The sequence below is a fragment of the Phyllostomus discolor genome, chromosome 7 (assembly GCF_004126475.2).
Source record: "Phyllostomus discolor isolate MPI-MPIP mPhyDis1 chromosome 7, mPhyDis1.pri.v3, whole genome shotgun sequence".
Taxonomy (NCBI): domain Eukaryota; kingdom Metazoa; phylum Chordata; class Mammalia; order Chiroptera; family Phyllostomidae; genus Phyllostomus; species Phyllostomus discolor.
The window spans coordinates 82,320,200-82,331,092 of record NC_040909.2 but is presented as its reverse complement, the minus strand read 5'-3'; the positions used below and the strand labels follow the sequence as shown (position 1 = coordinate 82,331,092).

At 36.9% G+C, this 10,893-nt stretch overlaps 1 pseudogene; it reads right to left on the bottom strand.

Annotated features, from left to right (window-relative positions):
- Window positions 1-224: 224 nt before the first annotated feature.
- Window positions 225-1,467, bottom strand: LOC114502144 (annotated as a pseudogene).
- Between the last annotated feature and the right edge of the window lie 9,426 nt (window positions 1,468-10,893).

Sequence of the window (10,893 nt, the reverse complement as noted above, 5' to 3'; positions counted from 1 at the left end):
TCTGAGAGGTAAATTTGCATTACTAACTTTGAGGTTTAATTTTGTCTTTTAACCAGAGAAAACAGCATACTCCTTAGGGAAACATGAGCAATTGAGAAGACAGGCCCTGGGTTAAAATTGTGATGGCAAATGGAGTGGCTAGGCCTGCCTGAGGGAGAACCATGGACCCTGCCCTACCACTTGAGGGACAGCTCCTGTCTGACATTCAGTGGGTTGGTCCACAAGTCATGCAGAGCTGCTATAGATCTGAGTCATAAAAGTCTTCCAGCTCATGTGAAAACAAGCCCCATCCATCTTCAAATTCTTCCCCCACCTGCAGCCAAAAGCATAAGCAACAACTGACCCAGTTCAAAGGTGGCAACTTCCTCTTCATCATAGTCAAAGGGGTTGCTGTTCTTTCTTTCCTCAATGAGCTCCCAAAAGTGGGTCCTTCATTGGGCCCAGTATCTGCTTGATGATCCCACTTTGTGTCTCTGTGGCTCCTGTCTATGGCCATTGGAGTTATACATGCTTGTAAAAACAGTTCCTTCCCAATAGGCAGCTCCCAGGTCCTTTATCAAAATATCTACACACCTGCTGCTCAATGCCTTCTTGTATTTCTGAATGAGTTTCTGCCTCTCTTCGTTCTCCTCCACCCAGTCCTCACTTTGGGAATGACAAAGTTAGATGTGATCTGGCATTCTGGGCAGGATTTTATGATCTTGCTCTCAAATTGAGTAGCACTCTTCCACTTGTGAATACACTTGAGACAGTAGGTGTAGTTGCAGTTGGAGAGAATCTCAAAGCAGCATTCACTGGGGTTGACTTTCTCATAGACCACCTCCATGCAAATCCCACACACTTTGTCCTTATGGTGCTGGACAGAAAACAAGGGCTCCATGTCCTTCTCATGGGCCTCAGTGCAAGATTTTATGTGTTGTGATCTCTGGGCAGCATCTACCATATGGAGGACCTGCAACCCACACAGATCACAGGAGTCTCCATGGAGATACATGCAGTTCTCACCATAGCATCACTCTCCAACTGCAGCTTTATTTTCACTGCAGGATACTCCTTCTCCAAGTCTTCCTTGGTCACTGAGCCCCACAGGGGTGCCTCAGTGCAATAAGGGGAAGTACAGCCACAGTTGGGCTGCCCAGGAACAAACTAATGGTATTCACCTAGTCTTCTGAACCTACTCCTACAGTTGCAAAGTTTGAATGTCTTGACTCAGCCTCACCTGTATTCATTTCAATAATCAGTCTAACTATGATGAGAGACTTGAGGAAGCAGCTAGGAATGAATTTGCAGTTAGATCTGTAGCAGTCACTTCTTCCTCGTTAGTGGTTTGCTATGTTCATATCTGCAGCAATCTCTGTAAATATATAGTATCCTTGCTGCGAATACTTGCACTCTACACTGTATGGACTGTCAGAGTGGTCACGAGAGTAGCAGCAGTTATCTCCTTCCTTACAAACCCCATGCATGAAATACAAGGCTGGTCCTGAACGAAGTCAAGATGACATGGGTATCCTCCATGCCAAAGAGAAGGCTTCTAAAAGGTTTTGGACAGGGTGAAATGAATTGGTGGTCATTTTAAGAATAAGAGAATGAATAAATTATTCAGTTTATTTAGCTAAACTTTTCATGATGCTTTCCTCCAGACCAAGCTTATTTCATTACAGAAATTAACATCTACACATGACCAGGGCTTCAATTCCTTAATTTATTATTTGCATTTGGTTTTCACTCTGTCTTCTATTTTCCTCAGTCCTCTTGAGTTATTTTTTTTATTCTCTCTCAGTAGTTATTAAGTCAATTTTTATAACTACTTAGGATCATAACTCTTCTTATCAAATATCTTCACTTCAGGGCTGCCTTTTTTTCCACATTAATAAACATTCTTACTTCCTTTGTATTTCAGCCAAAAAATTAGCCCTTAATTCTATCCTTTAGATAAAACTTATCCTCTGCCTTTAGAGTTCCAAAAACATTCTAATTAATTTTTGAAAAGAACAATTACTTTAGTCCTAAATACTGAAAACAAAAAGTGTGTTCTATTTTTCCTTAGCCCTGAAGGCTTGATAATTTCTAAATTCAGCTTGGCATCTTAAAGTGCCATGAAATAATTAGAGAGATCACAGAAGATTACACTTCTCCTTGGCTAAAGGACAAAACATGTCAGCTCACCATATGCTACTCCTACATTTCAATGCAACCTTCTGAAAATGCATAAATTTGCAAATTTGATGTTTCTAAGCAACCACTTTAGTATTTTCAGCCACAAATTGGATGAAGGGTGCAGTGAAACCACATGAAGAAGAATTCATGAGAAGAACCCTGGGCAATGCCATTTGCACTCGGAGAGAAAGGAAAGTACACTTCCTCAGAGGTGTCTGTGAGTGGCACGTCAGTCTGACTTTCATAATTTGTGAGAGTTGTCCCTCAATACAAAGAGGCAATTTTATAAGCATTTAAAATTTGTTTACTCATTTATTCATATAGTCAATATGGTATAAAGATGTTTGAACTCCATGACTCAAATTCACAATATAATAAAAACAGCCATAGACTATCTAAATTTTAATTTTGTCATCAGAATTTATCAAACATATAATCATGAATTCCTCTGAAAATTATTCAGTAAACCAGTAAAAATTTTGACATGAAGACACAGTGGTCCAAGGATTCATGCATGAGAAGCAAAAAAGTAGGCGAAGAACGTGATGTCTAGAATTAAAATAATCTAGGCCTTAATTCTAGCCCAATAACTTTTAGCTATACTGTCTTAATACAGGCATATAAACTCTTTTAACTCCAAAATGTAAATTACAATACATATCTGGAATGCTATAATGATTAAATGAAAATAAACATAAATTTCTGAGCTATTATTCACTAATAACTATAATCTTACTTGTATATTAATGACTTACATGACCCCTCCTAATTATCTAACTTTCCTTTGGAAAAAATAGTGTGAAAATATTTTATTCCACTAGGAAAATAACTCTCTAACTTTCTGAAAATGCCAGTGTGAAATTCTTCAAGCACCATAAGGACATGTCAGGATATGTGCTAATTACCTATTTCACATATCCTTCAGACAAAGCTTTACTTTTTGCTGACATTTATTGTATTCCAATATATCAAAGGCCTTTGGGTCCATCTATTTGCATTTTTATCCCCCAGAGGCTGTTGGCCACAGTAATGATAAAACCCACCAAGGGAGTCAGTAATGAATAAAAATGTCATGTATTCAGCAGGAATCTACACACAAAGCAAACTCCTCCTAACCTCTTCCAAAATCCTGCCCCACTGAGGCTCTGGACCTGTTCCAGTTGTGTTTCAGCCTCTGGCCCTAAGTGCTCTACCTCTGGCTTCTCTTTTCATGCCCACAATTGTTTTATTAGAAGTGTCTTCCAATAGCCTTACTCTATTTACTATTACCCAGAGCCAAGAGGTTATTCATTCAGGAATGAGGAAATGCTTTCCTTGGCTTCTAATACAGTATATATTTAGTTTGCAGCTTTCCTCAGAAAAATTTATACTCCACTGAATTTATTCTGTTAGCAACTAACACCTAAGACTTGTGTACTGCTTTTGACTTTCCAATATCTTTTCACAGTGATTTCATTTGATCCTCAGAACTATTCTGCAGACTCAACTGAGCAGTTGCCATCACACCTGAAGAGGTAGTGATTGAAACAAATGACTTACCCAAGGGCACAGTGTGTGAAACTGACTTGGGAAGCCACCTACAGGAAAGAGTGTCTTTCCTAACACACTATTATAATGGTTTAAATAAAAGAGTATCTAATAATGAACAGAGATATTCCATAATATGCCCAGAATATTTAATATAGAGTGAGCTGTTTTTTTAACTTTATTTCTTTTTGTTTAAATATAGTTTTCTACATTTTCCCCCACACAACTCTGTGCCCCACACTAGCCATTGCCACTTCCTACCATTGATCCCTACCACCCTTTGGTTTTGTCCATATGTCCTTTATACATGATCCTGAAAACCCTCCTGCCTTTCTTCACACTATCCCCTCCTACCTCTCTTCTGGTTACTCTCAGTTTGTTCTTAATTTCAATGTCTCTGGTTATATTTTGTTTGCTTTATTCTTTGGTTGACTAGATTCCAGTTCAAGGTGAGACCACAGGGTATTTGTCCCTCACTGCCTGGCTTATTTGACTTAGCATAATGCTCTCCAGTTCCATCCATGCTGTTGCAAAGGGTAGGAGCTCTACACAATGGAATTCTGCTGCATAGAATTCCATTGTGTAAATGTACCAGAGGTTTTTGATCCACTCATTTGCTGATGGGCTCTTAGGTCACTTCCAGTACTTGGCTATTGTAAATTGTGCTGCTATGAACATTGGGGTGCATAGGCTCTTTTGGATTGGTGTTTCAGGGCTCTTGGGATATAATCCCAGTAGTGGAATTGCTGGGTCAAAAGGCAGATCCATTTTTAGTTTTCTGAGGAAATTCCAAACTGTTTTCCATAGTGGCTATACCAGTCTACATTCCCACCAACAGTGCACTAGGGTTCCCTTTTCTCCACATCCTCTCCAACACTTGTTTATTGACTTGTTTATGATGGCCATTCTGACCAGTGTGAGGTGGTATCTCATTGTGGTTTTAATTTGCATCTCTCTGATGGCTAGTGATGCTGAGCATCTTTTCACATATCTCTGAGCCCTCTGTACGTCCTCCTTGAAGAAGTGTTGGTTCAAGTTCTTTGCCCATTTTTAATTGTTTTTTTTTTGTCTTCCTGGAGTGGAGTCATGTGAGTTCTTTATATATTTTAGAGATCAAACCTGATGCAGACACTGGCCAGCAGTGTCTGCATCATTATGAATGAAATAAGACATTCACAGGGACTACCAAGTTTGGTGGAGGAAAAGGGACAGCATAGCTTTTCTCGCAAGGGGAACCAAAAGCTGAGGCCCCTGCCATCCCAGGCCTTTATTGGGTTTCTCTGCCCACTACATGATGGTCCTCATTTACTAAGCACAGATTTGCTTTAGGTGGTTACCTTTTACAGAAAACAAAGGAGCCAATGCTGCTAATCACATCACAGAAGAGGGATATTTGCAAATGAAAAGGCAAAAGCAGTTGAACTGGTTACACTAATTTTTGGAAGGTTTAGCAAGGTTTTTAGGAAGTTGCTTTGCAGTAAATGTCATTAACTCGCGGTGAGGGAGTTTTAGCAAAAAGTAATACTCATAGTGGCCTAGGTACATTGCAGGCCTGATTTCCCACAAAAGAACCTATCTGTGGGCATGGGTTCTGTGCATCTCCAAGTGGGAGCAGGGCCCACGCCATGCAGAACAGTCTACTACACAAACCCTTGTTTGAGATATCATTGGCAACCATGTTTTCCCATATAGTTCGTTCTCTTTTCATTTTAAAGCTCTTTTCTTTAGCCATGAAGAAGCTTTTTAGTTTGATGAGGTCCCATTTGTTTATTCTTTCCTTTATGTCCCTTGCTTTAGGGGACATATCAGTGAAGATGTTGCTGTGTGAAATGTCTAAGATTTTCCTACCAATGTTTTCCTCTAGGACTTGTATGGTGTCATGGCTTATGTTTAAATCTTCTGTCCACCTTGAATTTATTTTTGTGTATGGTGTCAGTTGGTGATCAAGTTTCATTTTTTGTGCATGTAGCTGTCTAGATCCCCCATCATCATTTGTTGAAGAAGCAATTTTGATTCCATTTTGTGCTTTTGCCCCCTTTGTCAAATAGTAATTGACCATAGAGACTTAGTTTATTTTTGGACTGTCTAATCTTTTCCATTGGTCTATATGTCTGTTCTTATGCCAGTACCAAGCTGTTCTGATTACAGTGGACTTGTAATACAGTTTAATATCAGGTATTATGATCCCTCCTACTTTGTTCTTCTTTCTCAAAGTTGCTGTGGCTATTTGGGGTAGTTTATAGTTCCATATAAATTTTTGAAATGTTCATTATATAACAGTGAAATATGTCGTTGGTAGTATAATAGTCATTATGTTGAATCTATAGGTTGCTTTGGGTAGTATGGACATTTGGTGATGTTAATTCTTCCAATCCATGGATATGGTACATGCTTCCACTTGTTTGTGTCTTCCTTAATTTCTTTATTTAGCATTGTGTAGTTTTCTGAGTATAGGTATTTTACATCCTTGGCTAGGTTTCTTCCTAGTTACTTTCTTTTTCTTGTTGCTGTAGCAAATGGGATTTTTTTCCTGATTTCTGTTTCTGATATTTCACTGTTGGTATACAAAAATGCCTTTGATTTCTGAATATTGACTTTGTATCCTGCTGTTTTGCCAAATTCATTTTTAGTTTGAGTAGTTTTTTGTTGGATTCTGTAAAATTTTCTATGTATACCATCATGTCATCTGCAAACAATGACAGTTTTGTTTCCTCCTTTCCAATTTCTGATACTTTTTATATGTCTTTATTTTTTATTATTGTTTATTCTATTACAATTGTCCCAATATTTCCATCTTGCCCTCCTCCACCAAGCCCATCCCTGGCTCCCACAGTCAATCCTCACACTGTTGTTCATGTCCATGACTCATTCATACATGTTCTTTGACTAGTCCTTTCCTCTTCTTGCCACCATTCCCTCCTGGTAGCTGTCAGTCTGTTTCACATTCCCACGTCACAAGTTCTTTTTTGCACATTAGTTTATTTTGTTTGTTAGATTTGTTTTAAAAGTAAGATCACATAGTATTTTTTTTCACCCACTGGTTTATTTCACTTAGCATAACACTCTCCAGTTCCAACCATGCCATCACAAAAGATAAGAATTCCTTCTTTGTTTCTGCTGCATAATATTCCATTTTGTAAATGTACCAGAGTTTTTTAATGCTCTCATCTATTAATGGGCACTTAGGCTGTTTCCAGCACTTGGCTATTGTGAATTGTGATGTTATAAACATTGGAGTGCATAAGTTCTTTTGAATTGTGTTGTAGGATACTTAGGGTATATTCCCAGCAATGGAAACTCTGGGTCAAAAGGCAGTTCTACTTTTACATTTTGAGGAAATCCCATACTGTTTTCCACAGTGGCTGCACCAGTCACATTCTTACAAATAGTACAAAAGCGTTCCCTTTTCTACACAACCTCACTAGCAATTGTTTGTTGATTATGTTGGCCATTCTGACAAGAATAAGGTCATATCTCAATGTGCTTTTAATTTGCATCTCTCTGATGGCTAGTGATGTTGAGCAGCTTTTCATATGTCTATGGGTCATCTGTGTGTCCTTCTTGGAAAAATGTCCTTTCAGATCCTTTGCCCATTTTTTTAATTGGATTTTTTTTGTCTTCTGGCTATTGAGTCATGTGAGTTCTTTATATATTTTGGAGATCAAGTCATTTTCTGATGTATCATTGGCAAATATGTTCTCTCATAGTCCATTCCCCTTTCATTTTGACGATGGTTTCTTTAGCTCTGCAGAAGCTTTTTTAATTGAATGCACTCCCATTTGTTAAATTTTCCTTTATATCCCTTGTCTTAGGAGATATATTGAAAAAATATTGATACATGGGATATCTGAAATGTTACTGCCTATATTTTCTGCTAGGACTTTTATGGTATCATAACTTATATTTAGATATTTTATCCATCTTCAGTTTATTTGGTTTGTGATGTAAGTTGGTGGTCTATTTTTCGTTTTTCTGCATGTACAGTCCAATTCCCCCTACACCATTTATTGAAGAAACTATCTTTACTCCACTGTGTGCTCATGTCCCCTTTGCAAATATCAATTGACCACAGAGATATGGGTTTATTTCTGGGCTCTCTGTTCTGTCCTATTGGTCTATGTGTCTGTTTTTATGCCAGTATCAGACTGTTTTGATCACAGTGGCCTTGTAGTTTAGTTTTATATCAGGTATTGTGATCCCTCCAACTATATTCTTTCTCAAGATTGCTGAGTCTATTCAAGTCCTTTTTTCATTCCATAAATTTTTGCAATGTTTGATCTAGATCCATTAAATATGCCATTGATATTTGAATAGGAATGTATTGAATCTCCAGATTGCTTTGGGTAGCATGAACAATTTAATGATGTTAATTATCCCAATCCATGGGATAATTAACATAAACATGGTCTATGCTTCCATTCATTTGTATCTTCCTCAATTTCTTTCTTCGGTATTCTGTAGTTTTCCAAGTACAGGCCTTTAACTTCCTTGGTTAAATTTATTTCAAAATACTTTATTTTTATTGTTGCTTTAATAAATGCGATTATTTTAGTTTCTCTTTCTAATGGTTCATTGTTGGTGTACAAAATGCCATTGATTTATGACTATTGGCTTTGTATCCCACTATTTTGCAATATTGATTGCAAAAGGCCACTAAACTACAAGGCCACTAAACTAAACTAAACTAAACTACAAGGCCACTGTGATCAAAACAGTCTGATACTGGCATAAAAACAGACACATAGACCAATAGGACAGAACAGAGAGCCCAGAAATAAACCCATGTCTCTGTGGTCAATTGATATTTGCAATTAGGTTGAGTACTTTTTTGCAGAGATTATAGTGTTTTCCGTGTACTCTATCATGTCACCTGAAAATAATGACAGATAGTTTTACTTCCTCCTTTCTAATTTGGATGCCTTTTATTTCATTTTTTTGTCTGATTGCTATGACTAGAACTCACAGTACTGTGTTGAATAATAGTGGAGAAAATGGACACCCTTTACTTGTTCTTGATTTTAAGGGAAAAGCTTTTAGGTTTTGCTCATTGATTATTATGTTGGCAGTAGGTTCTCATATATGACCTTTATTATATCAAGGTATGCTCCCTCTATTCCCACTTTGCTGAGTGTTTTTATCATAAATGTGTCCTGTATTTTATAAAATGCTTTTTCAGCATCTATTGATGTGATCATGTGATTTTTGTCCTTCACTATTATATATTATTTATTGATTTGTGAATATTGTATCACCTTTGCATGCCTGGGATAAATTGTACTTCTTCATTGTGTATAATCTTTTTAATGTATTGCTGGATCCAGATTGCCAATATTTTGTTGAGTATTTTAGCATCTGTATTCATCTGAGATTTTGGCCTGTAATTTTTTTCTTTGTTGTGTCTTTAGCTGGTTTTGGAGTTAAGATAATACTGGACTCATGAAAAAAGTTTGGGAGTCTTTCCTCTTCTTGAATTTTGGAATCGTTTGTGAAGGACAGTAGTTAGTTGTTCTTTGAATGTTTGGTAAAATTCACCTGTGAAGCCATCTGGTCCATGGATTTTGTGTGCCAGCAATTTTTTTATTAGTACTTCAGTTTAACTAGTTGTTATCATATTATTCAGGCTTTCTGACTCTTCTTGATTCCATTTTGGAAGATTGTATGACTCTAGGAATTTATCCATTTCACCCAGGTTATCCAATATCTTGGCATATAGTTGTTACTAGTAATTTCTTACAATCCTTTGTATTTCTGTGGTATCAGTTGTTACTTCTCCTCTTTTCTGATATTGTTTATTTGGGTCCTCTCTCTTTTTTTTTCTTGATGAATCTAGTTAGAGGTTTGTTGATGTTGTTTATCTTTCCAGAGAACCAGATCCTGGATTCATTGGTACTTTGAATTTTTTTTTTTTTAGTCTCTATGTTATTTAATTCTTCTCTGGTCTTGATCATTTCCTTCCTTCTACTGGCTCTGGGCTTTGTTTGTTGTTGACCCTCCAATTTTTGTATATGTAGGGTTAAATTGTTTAATTGAGATTTTTCTGTCTTCTTTAGGTAGGCTTATATTGCTATGAACTTTCCTCTCAGGACTGCCTTCACCATGCCCCATAGGTCTTGTCATGTTTTTTGTCCATTTTCATTTATTTCCAGAAAATGTTTGACTTCTTCTTTGACCTCATTGTTAAACCATTCATTATTTAATAGCATGTTATTCGGTCTCTATATATTTTAATATTTTGAAGCCTTTTTCTTGATGTTGGTTTCTAGCTTCAAGCCATTGTGATCCAAGAAGATGCTTGATATGATTTCAATTTTCTGAAACTTGTTGAGCCTTCTTTTGCATACTACCAATTGGTTTATCTTTGAAAATGATCAATGTAAATTTGAAAAGAATTTTTTTCCTTCATTGGGGTAAAATGCTCTAAATATCAATTAAGTCCATGGATCTAGAGTGTTGTTCAATGCCATGATATCCTTGTTGATTTTTTGTTGGGTGATCCATTAATTATTGACAGTAGAGTGTTAAAATCTTCTACAATGACTGTATTGCTCTTGATCTCTTTTTAAAGTCCTCCAAGTTTTTCCCTACATTCTGGTGCTCTTATATGTGGTGCATATATTTTTACAAGGGTTATATCATCTTGTTGGACTGCTCCCTTAGTATTTTGTAGTGACCTTCTTTATCTCTTTTATGGCCTTTTTCTTTTGAACTCTATTTTCTCCAATTATTGTTGTCCCTACTTTTTTTCCTGTCCATTTGCTTGGAATATATTTTCCATTGCTTCACTTTTAGCCTATATAGATCTTTTTTTCTGATGTGGGCCTTGTAGACAACATAAATGAGGGTCATATTTTCCTATCCATTCAGCTATCCTATGTCTTTTGATGTAAGTATTTTTCAATTTGTTTGTAAGATTATTATTGATAGGTACTTATTCATTGTCATTTCTGTACCTGTGTTCCCCTCTCTTTCTCTTTTGCGTGCTCTCTCTCTCTCTCTCTCTCTCTCTCTCTCTCTCTCTCTCTCCTTCCTCTTAAAGCAGTTCCTTTAACATCTCTTGCAGTGCTGCTTTAGTGGTGATATGATCTTTTAGTCTTTTTCATCTTGGAAGCTCCTCACTTCACTTTTCATTTAAATTAGAGCCTTATTGGGTAGAGTTGTCTTAGTTGAAGGTCTTTGCTTTCCATTACTTGGACTATTTTGTGCCAT